Below are 17,965 nucleotides of genomic sequence, written 5' to 3' on the forward strand. Positions count from 1 at the left end.
CGTGAACTACCGCACTGTACTGTGTCTGCTGCTAATATATAGACTGGTTGATAAAGAGATAGTATACTCGTAACTAGTATGTATGTATAAAGAAAGAAAAAAAAACCACGGTTAGGTGGTATATACAATTATGGACGGGCTGCCGAGTGCCGACACAGAGGTAGCCACAGCCGTGAACTACCGCACTGTACTGTGTCTGCTGCTAATATATAGACTGGTTGATAAAGAGATAGTATACTCGTAACTAGTATGTATGTATAAAGAAAGAAAAAAAAACCACGGTTAGGTGGTATATACAATTATGGACGGGCTGCCGAGTGCCGACACAGAGGTAGCCACAGCCGTGAACTACCGCACTGTACTGTGTCTGCTGCTAATATATAGACTGGTTGATAAAGAGATAGTATACTCGTAACTAGTATGTATGTATAAAGAAAGAAAAAAAAACCACGGTTAGGTGGTATATACAATTATGGACGGGCTGCCGAGTGCCGACACAGAGGTAGCCACAGCCGTGAACTACCGCACTGTACTGTGTCTGCTGCTAATATATAGACTGGTTGATAAAGAGATAGTATACTACTAATATTATATACTGGTGGTCAGGTCACTGGTCACTAGTCACACTGGCAGTGGCACTCCTGCAGCAAAAGTGTGCACTGTTTAATTTTAATATAATATTATGTACTCCTGGCTCCTGCTATAACCTATAACTGGCACTGCAGTAGTGCTCCCCAGTCTCCCCCACAATTATAAGCTGTGTGAGCTGAGCAGTCAGACAGATATATAATATATATAGATGATGCAGCACACTGGCCTGAGCCTGAGCAGTGCACACAGATATGGTATGTGACTGACTGAGTCACTGTGTGTATCGCTTTTTTCAGGCAGAGAACGGATATATTAAATAAACTGCACTGTGTGTCTGGTGGTCACTCACTATATAATATATTATGTACTCCTGGCTCCTGCTATAACCTATAACTGGCACTGCAGTAGTGCTCCCCAGTCTCCCCCACAATTATAAGCTGTGTGAGCTGAGCAGTCAGACAGATATATATAATATTATATATAGATAATAGATGATGCAGCACACTGGCCTGAGCCTGAGCAGTGCACACAGATATGGTATGTGACTGAGTCACTGTGTGCTGTGTATCGCTTTTTTCAGGCAGAGAACGGATTATATTATGTACTCCTGGCTCCTGCTATAACCTATAACTGGCACTGCAGTAGTGCTCCCCAGTCTCCCCCACAATTATAAGCTGTGTGAGCTGAGCAGTCAGACAGATATATATAATATTATATATAGATAATAGATGATGCAGCACACTGGCCTGAGCCTGAGCAGTGCACACAGATATGGTATGTGACTGAGTCACTGTGTGCTGTGTATCGCTTTTTTCAGGCAGAGAACGGATTATAAATAAAAGTGGTGGTCACTGGTCACTATCAGCAAAACTCTGCACTGTACACTACTGAGTACTCCTAATGCTCCCCAAAATTAGTAAATCAAGTGTCTCTCTAATCTATTCTAATTCTAAACGGAGAGGACGCCAGCCACGTCCTCTCCCTATCAATCTCAATGCACGTGTGAAAATGGCGGCGACGCGCGGCTCCTTATATAGAATCCGAGTCTCGCGATAGAATCCGAGCCTCGCGAGAATCCGACAGCGTCATGATGACGTTCGGGCGCGCTCGGGTTAACCGAGCAAGGCGGGAAGATCCGAGTCGCTCGGACCCGTGAAAAAAAACATGAAGTTCGGGCGGGTTCGGATTCAGAGAAACCGAACCCGCTCATCTCTAATTTTAAGTGGTGCCAAATGGCCCAAACAAGGATGGGTGATTGAGGAAACATCTGTACATATGGAATTTGAGATGAAGCCACATGACTGCCGGTCAGAATCCCAGTGGTCAGGATGCAGACGCCAGGATCCTGACTGCTGGCAATGCCGACGGTTGGCATACCAACACATAGGGACTTTTCCCACTCATGGGTGCCCACGATTCCCATAGAGTGAGAATAAAACCTGTGGCAAGTACAGCGAGCCACCAAGCCCGCTGCGTGGTGACTGCAGTGAGTCTGCAAGGGGCTCCGTTGCACTCGCCCCCTCCGGCATTCTGTCGGCTGGGATCTCAATGTCTGTATGCTGCCCTGCAAAAAACAATCCCAACACTGAAATTTAACCTACTATAATCATACACTAAGTATTGTTATGGTCCAGTTGCACATCCGTTGTGGGAGAAAATGCCATCACTAAGAATGCACTATTGTCTCATATGCAATGATCTTTTTTTGTATTACAATACATTGCATGGACCATTTCTGCCTTATTTGTTCATATGAGGTATAGTATGTTTTAAATGACAAATATTTTATTTCTGCAGCTAGGTTCACTGTGATTCCACAGGGAATTACATTGGGTGTAGAGTTGGATCTTGATCCAAGGCATCAACAGACTAAAATCTTTGACCATTCCCAGGATGCATAGCGCCGCATCCTCTATATCCCCACCTCCAGGCACTGGAGCTCAGTTTGTAAGTTGGTGCCTGCAGTGCAGGCAGCTAGCAGGGAGAGCTTTTTGAAGAAAAGAAGACTTCAAGGGCCACAGCACAGACACTTAGAAGTGCTATATGTCAGGCTGACATATCGTGCTGCGGCTCCCTCACCTCCCCCAGCGGCGCTGTATACTCCCGCACCCTGGTTTCCGGGTACTTACAGCGTAGAGCTCTGGTCACTTCAGGCACACACCCACCGCTGCTCTCCTGGATCGCGTGGCTGCATCTTCGGGAGGAGGTAAGAGGGCCCCCAAGCGGGACCTGCTGAAATCGCGATCCGGCGCAGTCACTGGAGATGGACTGCGTGCGCTGGCATGGACACTGTGGCCATACAGGGACCCCACTAGACTACCAGGGCAAGGGGCACAGGTCGGATTTCTTAAACTCCATTTCAAATAGGCCCCGCAGTACCCGGTGGTGAAGTCCAGCAAGGGGATAAGGCTCTGACCTGTAGCCCCGGCCCCAGGCACCATTTACTGCTAATGTCCCCGCTCTGGAGCTGCATCTCTCTCTCTCTCCCTCACTCCCTGTCAGTGTTTGGGGGCCATTACACACAAGCTGAGTGATTCTGGGACTGCTAGGCAATGTCTCCTCTGTAAAGCCGCCTGCCTCATCAACGCTGTGCATTTACAGGACACTTAAGTATTCTACATGTTGGTTAGACAGTGTTAGCTAAGAACAAGTGCATAACTTCAGGGATATTTAGTACAAGTACCCTGTGATATACATCCAGTCTTTACTTTGCATTGTTATATCTATATATATATACATAGCTTTACTTTGTAGTCTAGTTACTTAGTATTGCTAGTCCAGTGCAGTTTTATTGTTGTTTGTTATAATTTCGGCATTGTACATGTGACTGTGTGTGCCAATAGCTGCTGTGTGGTCTCTATTCTGTGTATCTCACACATATTGTTATCCCTATATTCTGTATCCTGAAGCGGGCTAATTGTATCAGGGTTCTCATATGATATAGTGTCTCACATGATATACTACTTTGGTATTTTCTCTGTGTGTTTCAGTCACCATATACCTCTTAAATTCTCTGTTTGTGCTCTGCTTTGCAGTCACACTATACAGGGTTTTTTTGTCAGGGACTTTGTCTGCTTTCATTGTACTATTACGCCTTAATGTTACGCTTACAGATAATGTCTGCTAAACAGGGCGGTAGATCCATGGCTAATCCTGCACCATGCAGTGCTGATGCCACAGATTGCTCGGAGGAAAACATTGCAGCTGAGGGTTCAGGCACTGGGGGTTCAATACCACACAGTCAGTCTGTAGCACTGGGGGCACACCAAGACCCACCTTGCGCTGCCTCTTCTAATTTACTGACTACTCTAGTAACTAGACTTGTGCCCCCTGTGGGACCTCCTGTGCCATTACAGCCACATATTGTCCCTGCAGTTAATCCACCATGGGCAGATAATCTGTCCACTCAGTTACAGCAAATAAATAAGTCTTTGGCGAAACAAAAACCTAACCCTTGCCTGCCCAGGACCAAGGGGTACTCTAAGCAGGTCATTACCTCCTCACAATCCACACATGTTTCGGATACTTCATTCGATGAAGATGGCGCATATACTGACCCCTCAGACACTGATGCAGATGCTTCTGATGGAGAATCTATTACACACGTGGATGTTCCTGACCTCTTGGAGGCTATCAGTCTGATTCTTCAAATTGATGATGAAGCAGAACCTCCAGATACCTCTAAGAAATATGATAAGTTCAAGCGTCAGAAGGTTACTAAATTAGTTTTACCCCTTTCTGACCATTTGGTTGACATACGTCAGGAATCCTGGGAGTATCCAGGATAGAAATTCTCTGACAGATAAACGTTTGGAAGGTTGCTTGAAGTCTATATACACTCTTGCAGGAGCTGTGCATAGGCCCACTATTGTGGCTTCTTGAGCAGCAAAAGCTATTGAACCCTGGGTTCAGGATGAAGCGGAACTACAGTCTGATTTTCTTGATAATGCTAGACAGTGGGGTAAATTTACTAAGGTGGGAGATTTTTTAGAACTGGTGATGTTGCCCATAGCAACCAATCAGATTATATCTAGTATCTGCTAGAAGCAGCTAGATAAATGGTAAGTAGAATCTGATTGGTTGCCATGGGCAACATCCCCAGTTCTAAAAATCTCCTACCTTAGTAAATTTACCCCAGTGTCTTTCATATATTATTACAGCCTCTCATTATATTCAGGAGGCAGCATCTGATGCTGATGTCCTGGCGGCCAAAGCCTCAACTACATCCATTATGTCTCATCAAATTCTCTGGTTGCGGTCTTGATCTGTAGATCTGGACTCTAAAAAGACCTTGGAGTTGATCCCCTTAAGGGAAACATCCATTTTGGGGAAGATCTCAACAAGATTGTTGCTGACTTGGCATCCGCTAAAACTGCCGGTCTGCCCAGTACTAATCCTTCACTCCGAAAGCTAAAAATACTTCCTTTTGCTCCTTTTGACCTCCAAGTGAAGCAAAGGCTCAGGCATACATGAAACAGGTTCGCACTTCCAAATCCACTAAGCCCAAACTTAAACATTCCTGGGCTGCCCGTCAGCCTGCTTACAAAACAGACAAGCCTGCTGCATGACGGGACGGGCCTCCTTCTGGGGGACCCCAGGGTGGGAGGCCGACTTCTGCAGTTTGCTCAGGTATGGTTACAGGCCACTTCAGATGCCTGGGTAAAGGAAGTCATCACTCATGGATAAGCCATTTCTTTCAGGGAATGCCCTTGCCAGTTTTGCTCAACAAACATCCCTTCAGATTCGGTAAAAGCAAAAACTCTCCATCTGGTGGTACAATCCCTCCTGGACACAGGGGTGATAGTGCCAGTGCCTCTGTCTCAGAGAGGCAGGGGGTACTATTCAACGTTGTTCCTAGTTCTGAAACTGAATGGGTCTTCCCGTGACCCATACTTAACCTCAAGTCTTTGAACAAATTTGTGAAAGTTTCCAAATTCCGTATGGAAACGCTTCGCTCTGTTGTTCTGGCCTTGGAGCCCATGGACTATATGGTATCCCTGGACATACAGGATGCTTACCTGCATATACCTATTGCCATGTCGCATCAGCAATACCTGCGGTTTGCTATTGGCAACCTACATTTTCAATTCCAGGGCTTACCTTTTGGTCTGACCATGGCTATGAGAATCTTCACCAAGGTCATGGCGGTGATGACGGCTTTGCTCCGCCATCAGGGTATAAGTATCCTGCCATATCTGGATGACTTATTGATCCTGTCAAACCCTTCCAGAGGTTCTCCTCTGTCATCTGGAACTGATGGTCCAATTCCTGCAAGCCCACGGGTGGCTCATCAACTGGAAGAAATCCTCACTGGTTCCTGCTCAGAGCATCGTGCACCTGGGGCATTATTGGACACACACAACCAACGGTTGTTCTTGTCTCCAGAGAGAGTACTGAAACTTCAGGACAAGATAAGATGCTTCCTCTCTCACCCACGTGTGTCGATACACTTGGCGATGCAAGTACTAGGCCTCATGGTGTCGGCTTTCAACATGGTGGAGTAAGCACAATTTCATTCCCACCCTCTGCAGAGGTTAATCCTTTCCAAATGGGATGGTCTTCCACACCGGATCAGGACTCTTATGATCTCCTTGATTCCAGAGGTTCGCCTGTCACTGACCTGGTGACTACAGGACAAGCAAATGAGCAGGGGTCGTCCCTTCTCAATCTCCAACTGGGTCCTTCTAATGATGGATGCCAGTCTGCGGGGTTGGGGTGCGGTGTTCATTCAACACTCTCTTCAGGGTTGATGGACCAGGGAGGAATCTCTCCTCACGATAAATAATCTGGAGTTGCGGGCAGTGTTCAATACTTTGAAACTGGCCCTGCCTCTGGTACAGAACAGGCCTGTTCAAGTACAGTTGGAAAATACCACCACAGTGGCATACATAAATCATCAAGGTGGCACTCAAAGCCGCATGGCAATGTTGGAAGTGTCAAAGGTTCTTCTATGGGCAGAACACCATCTGTCAGCCATATCGGCAGTGTTCATTCCAGGGGTCCTCATCTGGGAAGCGGACTTCCTCAGTCATCAGGACTTACATGCCAGAGAGTGGTAGAATCCAGAAGTATTTTAAGTCCTAGTGGACAAGTGGGGCCTACCAGATGTAGACCTGATGGTGTCTCGACACAATCACAAGGTTTCGGTCTTCGGAGCAAGGACATGGGATCCTCAAGCAGCATTCATGGATGCCCTGGCAATTCCATGGAAATTTCAGCTGCCATATGTGTTCCCTCCAGTGTCACTCCTGCCCAGGGTAATAAGGAAGTTCAAGCAGGATGGAGGATTACTACTTCTAATCGCTCCAGGGTGGCCCAGATGGCATTGGTTCTCAGACCTGCAGGGTCTCTCGATAGAGTGTCCTCTTCTACTTCCGCAATGTCAAGACCTCCTCGTTCAGGGCCCTTGTGTCTACTAGGATCTGGCCCAACTGGCTTTGACGGCGTGGTGCTTGAAGTTTCAGTTATGAGGACCAAGGGATTTTCTGAGGCGGTCGTTCAAACTATGTTGAAAGACCGTAAACCGGCTTTGGCTCGGATTTATTATAGTATCTGGAATTTTTACTTCACCTGGTGTGTGGCTAAGAATTTAGATGCGTACAAGTTCAGTACTGCCAAACTGTTGGCTTTTCTGCAACAAGGCCTGGGCTTAGGCCTTCATCTGGCCTCCCTCAACGTTCATATTTCGGCCTTGTCGGTTTGGTTTCAGTGAAAAATTGTGAATCTGCCTAATGTTCATACTTTCACTCAGGGTGTTTTACGGATTCAACCAACCCCCCCCCCCCCCCTTTTGTTCTTCCTGTGACATGTTGGGATTTGTTGGTTGTTCTGGATGCCCTACAAGAGTCTCAGTTTGAACCTCTTGAGTCTTTGGACCTTAAGTGGCTTACTCTTAAGGTCTTGTTTTTGCTGGCTATTGCCTCGGCTAGACGGGTTTCAGACTTGGGTGCTTTGTCCTGTAAGTCACCGTTTCTGATTTTTCACCATGACCGGGCCATTCTTTGGACTCGCCCTGGTAATCTGCCTATGGTGGTGTCATCTTTCCTCCTTAACCAAGAGATTGTTGTTCTGGCCTTTACCTCTCCTGGTTTAACCTCCAAAGAGCGGTCTTTGGATGTGGTACGGGCTTTCTATATTTATGTGAAGAAAACAGCTTTGCTTAGGAGATCTGATTCTCTCTTTGTTCTTTTTGGTTTTCACAAATGCAGCTGGCCAGCTAATAAGCAGACCTTGACCAGATGGATTAGAATGGTGATTGTACATGCGTTTTGTACAGGCTGGACTTCCAGCTCCTGCTACCATTAAAGTCCACTCTACTCAGACTGTTGGACCTTCTTGGGCGGTCTGCCGTGGTGTGACCCTTGAACAATATGTGGTCCTCAGTGAAAACATTCATAAGGTTCTATGCCTTCAATACTTCCGCCTACCAGGATGCCTCCTTTGGATGCCGAGTTCTTGTGCCCACTACAGTGCGTCCCCTCCCATGAGGAACTGCTTTAGGATATCCCCGATGTAATTCCCTGTGGAATCACAGTGTACCCAGCTGCAGAAAAGAAGATTTATGGTAAGAACTTACCTTTGTTAAATCTCTTTCTGCGAGGTACACTGGATTCCACAGGGCGCCTACCCTGACGCATTTCTTTGTGTTTGTATGGCATTAGCTGCTGGTATCTTCTCCTGTCATGAGAATGTAGTTGTATGTGGCTACTAACTGTTGTTGTCTCTCTTACCTGCTACTGCATTGGACTGGTTAACAAAACTGAGCTCCAGTGCCTGGAGACGGCGCTATGCATCCTGGGAATATTGCAAGTTATAGGAATATGTACAGAGCTTTCCATTCAATGACTGTTTGGATAAAAGTAAGTTTCATTAATGTTCGATTCTATAGATAATTTTGTCCAATTGCATATTTTATGTTTTGTTAATGACGAAGTTTAAATTTGTCATTTTGGAAATTCCTTATTTTCACTTTTCTTATTCTGTGTAAAAAAGAGGTTTGGTCTCACCCAGAGATACTGTATGTATGGTTTTGGGAAATGGGCTGCATTATCTTAATCTTCCAATTGGACATGCTGGCAGGAATGCAGGTGCTACATGTTTGTGCTGGAATTAGTTTTTGTGTTCATCTATATTCAGCTATTGTAAAACATAGAACTCAGTTTATTTACTGTACCGCATTTTCAGGAGCAGCACAGTGGAAAGGTGTTAGTGCTTGAAGGAAGTCTGTAAATTTCTAATGAAAAATATAATAAGAAAGAAAACATTAGCAACTACATTATATTTAAAAAAAGATGAAGTGACAAAATAAATGGAAAATATATTATTTCAACAAACATTAGAGCTCAATTACAATATGATGAGATACTGCAAAGGCAAGAGTGTAGAATATGCTAAAGCTAATGAACTAAAATGCAGACTATAAAGTGGATGTGTCATAAGTTTGATGAAAAAGAAAGTAGCTAATATAAAACAATATTTCTAGATTTTTACACATGTGAAATGGAGAGAGAGAGAGAGAGAGAGAGAGAGAGAGAGAGAGAGAGAGAATAGAGGGAAATGAGGATCTACAGGAAAACATGACACTAAATAAATAATGCGCATGAGATGAAAGGTACAAGAAGAGAAGAGAGGGTGAGAAGAGGGAATGAAGACTGAAGCAATGTATATATTTCATATTAATACAATGCTACTTACTGTCAATGTAGTTATTATGCATTCATCAGCAGTTGGTGTTACACATCGTGCACCTAATACTGTATGTCATACAGTAGTTAAACAGAAAATAGCATTTAAAGAATGTAGTAGTTTGCAACAGGATATTTAATATCGACCATTTTATATATATATATATATATATGTATATATATATATATATATATATATATACATTGCTCAAATAATAAGGGGAACACTTAAACAACACAATGTAACTCCAAGTCAAACACACTTCTGTGACATCAAACTGTCCACTTAGGAAGCAACACTGATTGACAATCAATTTCACATGCTGTTGTGCAAATGGAATGGACAACAGGTGGAAATTATAGGCAATTAACAAGACACCCCCAATAAAGGAGTTGTTCTGCAGGTGGTGACCACAGACCACTTCTCAGCTCCTATGATTTCTGGCTGATGTTTTGGTCACTTTTGAAAGCTGGTAGTGCTTTCACTCTAGTGGTAGCATGAGACAGAGTCTACAACCCTTACAAGTGGCGCAGGTAGTGCAGCTCATCCAGCATAGGCAAACACAGGGTGTGGGGGGGTCCAGTTGCCCGGAAACCCCCCTCCTCTTGGCAAGTGGCTCAAATTATGACAATAATATCAATGGTATATAATATGATTACTAGAGCTGCCACCACATTATGCAGTTTAAAGGACAGAGCAGAGCTGCTGCACATGGCCAGTGGTAGCATCTTCTTCTACCAAGTTTTCTGTGTGTGTGGATCCTGAGGTGTCCCCAGTCAGTGCTCTGGACTAGAGACTAGCTACCAGGAAGAAGAGACAGGAGCTTTACCATGATGTGAGAGAATGTGTTCTGTCTCATACTTGTTCTATTATGTTTGTGTATTTCTGTATTATGGAATGTTTAACCTTCCATAGTGTTAAATATTAATACTGTATTCCATACAGTATCCAGTGTATAAATAGACCAATGTTTACATTAATGTGCAGAGTTATTACTAGGTTCTTCTGCCACTCCCGCACTTGCTCCAATGTTCCGCAGAGTTGGAGATTGTGGACTGCATTTGGAAACCCCCCTCTAGAAATCTTGCGTTTGCCACTGTCCAGGATGGCACATCAATGCGAGCTGTGGCAAGAAGGTTTGCTGTGTCTGTCAGTGTAGTGTCCCGAGCATGGAGGCGCTACCAGGAGACAGGCCAGTACATCAGGAGACGTAGAGGAGGCCATAGAAGGACAACAACCCAGCAGCAGGACCGCTACCTCCGCCTTTGTGCAAGGAGGAACAGGAGGAGCACTGCCAGAGCCCTGCAAAATGACCTCCAGCAAGCCACAAATGTGCATGTGTCTACTCAAATGATCAGAAACAGACTCCATGAGGGTGGTATGAGGGCCAGACGTCCACAGGCGGGTTTGTGCTTACAGCCCAACACCGTGCAGGATGTTTGGCATTTGCCAGAGAACACCAAGATTGGCAAATTCGCCACTGGTGCCCTGTGCTCTTCACAAATGAAAGCAGGTTCTCACTGAGCACATGTGACAGACGTGACAGAGTCTGGAGATGCCAAGGAGAACATTCTGCTGCCTGCAACATCCTCCAGCATGACCGCTTTGGCAGTGGGTAAGTAATGGTGTGGGGTGGCATTTCCTTGGGGGGCCGCACAGACCTCCATGTGCTCACCAGAGGTAGCCTGACTGTCATTCGGTACCGAGATGAGATCCTCAGACCCCTTGTGAGACCATATGCTGGTGCGGTTAACCCTGGGTTCCTCCTAATGCAAGACAATGCTAGACCTTATGTGGCTGGAGTGTGTCAGCAGTTCCTGCAAGACGAAGGCTGATGCTATGGACTGGCCCGCCCGTTCCCCAGACCTGAATCCAATTGAGCACATCTGGGACATCATGTCTCACTCCATAGACCAACGCCACATTGCACCACAGACTGTCCAGGAGTTAACGGATGCTTTAGTCCAGGTTTGGGAGGAGATCTCTCAGGAGACCATTCCGCCACTTCAGCAGGAGCATGCCCAGGCATTGTAGGGAGGTCATACAGGCACATGAAGGCCACACACGCTACTGTGCCTCATTTTTACTTGTTTTAAGGACATTACATCAAAGTTGGATCAGCCTGTAGTGTGTTTTTCCACTTTAATTTTGAGTGTGACTCCAAATCCAGACCTCCATGGGTTAATAAATTTGATTTCCAATGATAATTTTTGTCTGATTTTGTTGTCAGCACATTCAACTATGTAAAGGACAAAGTATTTAATAAGAATATATCATTCATTCAGATCTAGGATGTGTTGTTTAAGTGTTCCCTTTATTTTTTTGAGCAGTGTATCTATCTATCTATCTATCTATCTATATATATATATATATATATATATATATATGCATATATATATATATATATATATATATATACAGTATATGAGCAAACACAAGCCGCACTCTCCACTAAAATGTTCTTAGAACTCTTTAATCACATCACCTCTCATACATGGCAGAGAGATTATTCATTGATTTACATATTTTGCAATATTGTCTCAGCAATACAGATTTTTTTTCACATATAAGTTACATTGGATATCATATGGCTTTTACACATCATATAGCAACAACATGATTGATCTGCCTCACAAAGCAAAGCTTATACTCATCCGGAACAAAAAGTCCTCAATATACACCCAAGTAACATGTGATCTCTGTTGCTGTTTTACAACAAGTATCCATCACAGTCCATAGTTATGGTGCCTTTAATTATGGTGCCTTTGGTTTTTATACACCTCGCAGTGTGTGTGTCGGCTGTCATCTGCGCCGTTCAAGACAAAACACCTATTCACAAAAAAGCACAAAATCTACATTTCAATGAACAATTTAAAGCCACCATGTTAGGATGCAGCCCTCCTATACTGCCCACGCTGCCGCCACATACCTGTTCAACCTGACCATTGGCGTTCCACAACACTGCGTACGTGACCACGTACATCACTCTGTAGTTCACTTCCTCACTTACCTAAACTACATTACCCAATACACTGTGTGCCGCTCGGCGCCATTTTAGTTTCTACTACATGCGAGCGGCGCACAGTGTATTGGGTAATGTAGTTTAGGTAAGTGAGGAAGTGAACTACAGAGTGATGTACGTGGTCACGTGGTCCAGAGGGGAGTTAAGAGGTTCCGGGAGCGTGTAGGAGACAGCACAGACATGCGCAGTGGTGTAGAATGCACGCCAATGGTCAATGGTCAGGTTGAACAGGTATGTGGCGGCAGCGCAGGCAGTGTAGGAGGGCTGCATCCTAACATAGTGGCTTTAAGTTGTTCATTGAAATGTAGATTTTGTGTTTTTTTGTGAATAGGTGTTTTGTCTTGAACGGCGCAGATGACAGCCAAAGTCGAACGACACACACACCGCGAGGTGTATAAAAACCAAAGGCACCATAATTAAATGCACCATAGCTATGGACTGTGATGGATACTTGTTGTAAAACAGCAACAGAGATCACATGTTACCTGGGTGGATATTGAGGACTTTTTGTTCTGGATGAGTATAAGCGTTTTGAGGCAGATCAATCAATCAATCATGTTGTATTTAGCAGGGGAAGAAGGACGCACCCCACAGGTTGTGTTAAAAATAGGAGTGTACAAACATGTGTTTTATATATATATATATATATATATATATATATACAAATAGTCCGGCACTCACGCTTTCAGAAGTATCAACGGGTCCTGGTGCCTAGCCTCTCTAAATGAGCATGTAGAAGAACGTGTGGTGGCACTCAGAAATAACGACAGCGTTGCCTCTGCTGTCGTTATTTCTGAGTGCCACCACACGTTCTTCTATATATATATATATATATATATATATATACTGTATATATATATGTATATATATATACAATTGCCACAGACTTCATAATTGTACAATATGGCCAAGCAAGTTCATTCATTAATGGAATATGTTAAATGAATGGATAGTTACGTGAACAAGTTTGTATGTGTTTTACAGTTGCTTCTGTTTACCTTTGATAAAGATTGTCTTTGAATAGACTAGCATGTATGCAAATATACAGCAGGAAAGCAAACCAGAATAGTATGTTAATCAGAACTGGTTGACATTTGTTCTACACTGAGGGTCAGACAATAGGTCCATTTGTTGATAACAAGATGCTAACTGTGATTGTCACCTAAATAAGTGAAATAAATTCAAAAGAAATCTGGCAAAATCTCATTGCACTACAAACATATGAAGATTATAAACAAAGAGCCGTGATCTAATCTAGATTGAGGTTCCCTGTAGTGACAGTATACTATGGGGTGATTCAAAGGTCGCAATACAACCCTTTGTTTCAAAACCTGTGCAGAAAATAGGAACAATGCCTTAGTTTCAAGATGGTGCCTATGTTTGGAACATCAGAAAAAAATGTTTGAGAGACAATCTGCGCAGACAATTTGTGGTGCAGCTATAATAAAAATTCTAGCAGTGCATCCCCACAGCACTAAAGGGATAAATGGTGTATATAGAAGTAAGAAATTGATCACCAGCGCTCCACAAATAACCCACGTCACCAAATTAATTCACCACTTAATAGTGAGTAAAGGAAAGATAATACCATTTATGGATATGTCATTCACATCAACAGCAGCTGATTCGTTAACTCTTTCTTTACAGAACCTGTAAAAACCGTGTCCACCTTCATATATCACAGAGCTACCTTAGCTCATAAAGGGGTACACAAATTAAGAAATAACATAGTGCAAATTATCCTTTGATTTTAAAAACACGGATTTAATACACATTGAACTTACAAACATAGATGAAAAAAGCGCATGTAGTAAAATCCCCCTTAGGCATTCACAGCAATGAGGTCCAGGTGAAAAACCCTGATGGATCTGGGTCAGCTGGTGAATCAGGCTCCGGGACCGGACTCCAACACCTGGACATTCAATGTAGCAGCAGCCTTGTTCTGGGGCAGTACCAACGGGAGAGCAGTACGCTTAACGCGTTTCGGATCAATGTCCTTCGTCAGAAGCATAAATATCTGCTCCTCCAACTCCCTATAAATACCCTAAACTAATAAATGTAGCACCTGATCTCTATTACCGCTAATCGGCATAGTCCGCGCCGGCGCAGTCCCATCAGTGTAACCAGATCCAAGATGGCTGTGCGTTCCATACGGCCGGAAGTCGTCATCAAAATCCCGTACTCCGATCATACCTATCATGGCTGTGCGTTCCACTCAGCCAGAAGGTTATATACGACATTTCCAGTTGGTCATATACATCATCACTGTGCGGCTTGTGCGTTCCATAGTACATGTATATATTTTGTGATTGCGCTCCACACATAAATTAATATAATCGTACCTCAAAGATAAAAACAGTTTTAGTAATAGGCACAAATACAAATGACGACATTATATAAAAAAGATTAATGTTAAAATAGGAATGCCATAATGTACATGGAGTGTCTGTCCAATAGAATTTAAGTAAGGAAACATTTTAATTCAAAGTCCCCATTTAATCCCCTGGGGACAAGGGTACCCAAATGGTGGATCCATTTCATCTCTGTCTGTGATAATTTTTTTTCTACATTTTGTGTTTTCCAATGAGGATGAATTTGTTGTACAAATTGTATTGGACAGACACTCCGTGTACATTATGGCATTCCTATTTTAACATTAATCTTTTTTATATAATGTCGTCATTTGTATTTGTGCCTATTACTAAAACTGTTTTTATCTTTGAGGTACGATTATATTAATTTATGTGTGGAACGCAATCACAAAATATATACATGTACTATGGAACGCACAAGCCGCACAGTGATGATGTATATGACCAACTGGAAATGTCGTATATAACCTTCTGGCTGAGTGGAACGCACAGCCATGACAGGTATGATCGGAGTACGGGATTTTGATGACGACTTCCGGCCGTATGGAATGCACAGCCATCTTGGATCCGGTTACACTGATGGGACTGCGCCGGCGCGGACTATGCCGATTAGCGGTAATAGAGATCAGGTGCTACATGTATTAGTTTAGGGTATTTATAGGGAGTTGGAGGAGCAGATATTTACGCTTCTGACGAAGGACATTGATCCGAAACGCGTTAAGCGTACTGCTCTCCCGTTGGTACTGCCCCAGAACAAGGCTGCTGCTACATTGAAAGTCCAGGTGTTGGAGTCCGGTTCCGGAGCCTGATTCACCAGCTGACCCAGATCCATCAGGGTTTTTCACCTGGACCTCATTGCTGTGAATGCCTAAGGGGGATTTTACTACATGCGCTTTTTTCATCTATGTTTGTAAGTTCAATGTGTATTAAATCCGTGTTTTTAAAATCAAAGGATAATTTGCACTATGTTATTTCTTAATTTGTGTACCCCTTTATGAGCTAAGGTAGCTCTGTGATATATGAAGGTGGACACGGTTTTTACAGGTTCTGTAAAGAAAGAGTTAACGAATCAGCTGCTGTTGATGTGAATGACATATCCATAAATGGTATTATCTTTCCTTTACTCACTATTAAGTGGTGAATTAATTTGGTGACGTGGGTTATTTGTGGAGCGCTGGAACATACCCTAAAAAGTAGCCCATACCTTACTGGCGTATTCAGTTTTCCCATTTCCTGCACAGTTTTTGAAACAAAAGGATGTACTGTGACTTTTGGATCACCCTGGAGTTTGGGGAATTTTACAAGGCTGTCAATAACCAGAGAATACTGGTTATTTCTGGATTTTAACACACTGAGAAAAAGTCAGTTAGATATTGTCAAAGTCAAAAAATATAGTAGTTTACAATGCCTTGTACTAACCCCAATGCACATGCCCGCTGCTCGTGCATTCAGCCTACTGTGCGTGCACATGTCCGCAAATTGCGTAAACTCACTCAGGCGATTACGCGCGTTACATGCGTATTTACGGAAGAGTTTATGAGCTTGTAGCTGGCGACTCGTTTATAGCATAGCTAACCAATATAATGTGTTTTATAGGTAATAGTCCCCGCAATAATATCTGTAAGTATGTTTAGTGTAACTGGTTCGTGGACAAAGGAATTCCTCGTTGCATGATACGAAGGGTCAGACAAAGGTTGACCGATGATGTCTAATATCCAACGTAAGAGTATTTTATTAGAAATATTCCGGTGTTGGTTAGGAAGAGATCGTTCGCTGCTGCGTATAGTTATGCACAAAAGTATATTTGGAACATTAAATGTATTTGCAGTTTAATTACACATGCAGGGGGAATCCAGAGGATACCTCCCACCTGAGCAGTTGGAGAGAGACACATCCCCCTGTACGAACCCACCTATGACCTTTTGTTATAGTGCAAAGAGACATTCCTGTGTCCAATGAACAATGAGATTGTAGGGACCATTGTATTGTGAATGTAGGCTGTAAATATAAGGATCACCATTGCTGGGGCAGCACACACTCTCTACAAAGGTTTTCATCATTGATTAACTTAGAGCTGGTTTCCAGATTGCGCCTGCGATTCATTCCCACGTGTGTAAGTTTTCTCTGTGGCCATTTCGTTACTCTGTATGTATGCAATTGTTCTCTTTAGCTAACCTATAAGTGTTTGCCATTTATTCCCTTTCTGTTTATTTGTATTTGCAATCGTTCGCTATTGTGTATATTTATGTCTAGTTACTCTGTTTAGATATTGATGTTATAGGCCCTACACACTGGCCGATTTTTGGAAAGATATGAACGATCTCGTTCATAAATGAACGAAAACTCGTTCATATCTTTCAGTGTGGAGGCTCCAGCGATGAACGATGCGCGTCCCCGCGCTCGTTCATCGCTGGTCTCCAGTCGGCTGTGCATGCAGGCCAATATGGACAATCTCGTCCATATTTGCCTGCACTTCAATGGAGCCGCGTGACGGGTGGAGTGAATAAATTCACTCCCCCCGTCACTGCCCCCCCGCCGCCGGGTCGCTCGTCGGCCGTATCCGCCGTCGGGCAGCTCGGCGGCAGATCGGCTAATGTCTAGGGCCCTTTAGTTTTGTAGTGTATAAGCTGTATCAGTTTTCCCCTTTTTACATACTATAACCATCTAGATAAAGGTTTTGGAACCTTAGCAAGCATTGTGTGTTTCACCAGTTATTATAAAGGGTTTCTGAGCGTCTCAATCGCTCAAGCAGCTTTCTTATTATCAAGGTCAATAAGCGTTACATCATTACAGTACAAAGGTTTACAGTATAAGCATATCCTTTCAGTGTGTTGCTAATAAGGTTTACAGTGTGTCATTCTGTGAGCATCTGCGTCGCTCGTGTTCTTCTCGTGGGCACAGCGTCTGCTACGCTAATAGCGTAGACTCACGGTAGTCGGCCACCTATAGCGTGCTCGTTACCAAGCGTAAACCCGCGAGCGTACGTGTCGCTTGTGCGTCGCGCTCACGGTCTAGCGTCTGCTACGCTAAGTGCGTACCATTACGGTACCCCGTACGCCAATGGCGTACTGAGTCTCTTACAAATATATAGTGAATGTTTAAAGGTAAAGAATAGGCTTTATCAATTGGGATGTCGTCCGGTCCACCTGATATACGCAGTCAGGTGAAAACGCTCAGACTTTATCGATCAGCAAAGGGTGGAAAGGTGTTATCTTGTAGTGCTGATCAGATGAGCGTCTGCGTCTGATTCTCATGGTTTGTAGGTGTTAGGCGCCGAGGTCCGCGATGTCCTCGC

General features: G+C 43.8%; 1 long non-coding RNA gene across 1 annotated transcript in view; it reads right to left on the minus strand.

The window, feature by feature from the left end:
- Positions 1-17,965, minus strand: part of LOC134956811 (uncharacterized) — a 298,928-nt gene that overhangs the window by 242,418 nt on the left and 38,545 nt on the right. The window contains exons 3-4 of the long non-coding RNA XR_010186191.1: positions 9,286-9,344; positions 8,765-8,824 (exon numbers count right to left, since the gene is read on the minus strand). This is a non-coding gene — a long non-coding RNA (uncharacterized LOC134956811). The remainder of the gene's footprint in view (positions 1-8,764; positions 8,825-9,285; positions 9,345-17,965) is intronic.

Source organism: Pseudophryne corroboree, chromosome 9 (assembly GCF_028390025.1).
Source record: "Pseudophryne corroboree isolate aPseCor3 chromosome 9, aPseCor3.hap2, whole genome shotgun sequence".
NCBI lineage: Eukaryota > Metazoa > Chordata > Amphibia > Anura > Myobatrachidae > Pseudophryne > Pseudophryne corroboree.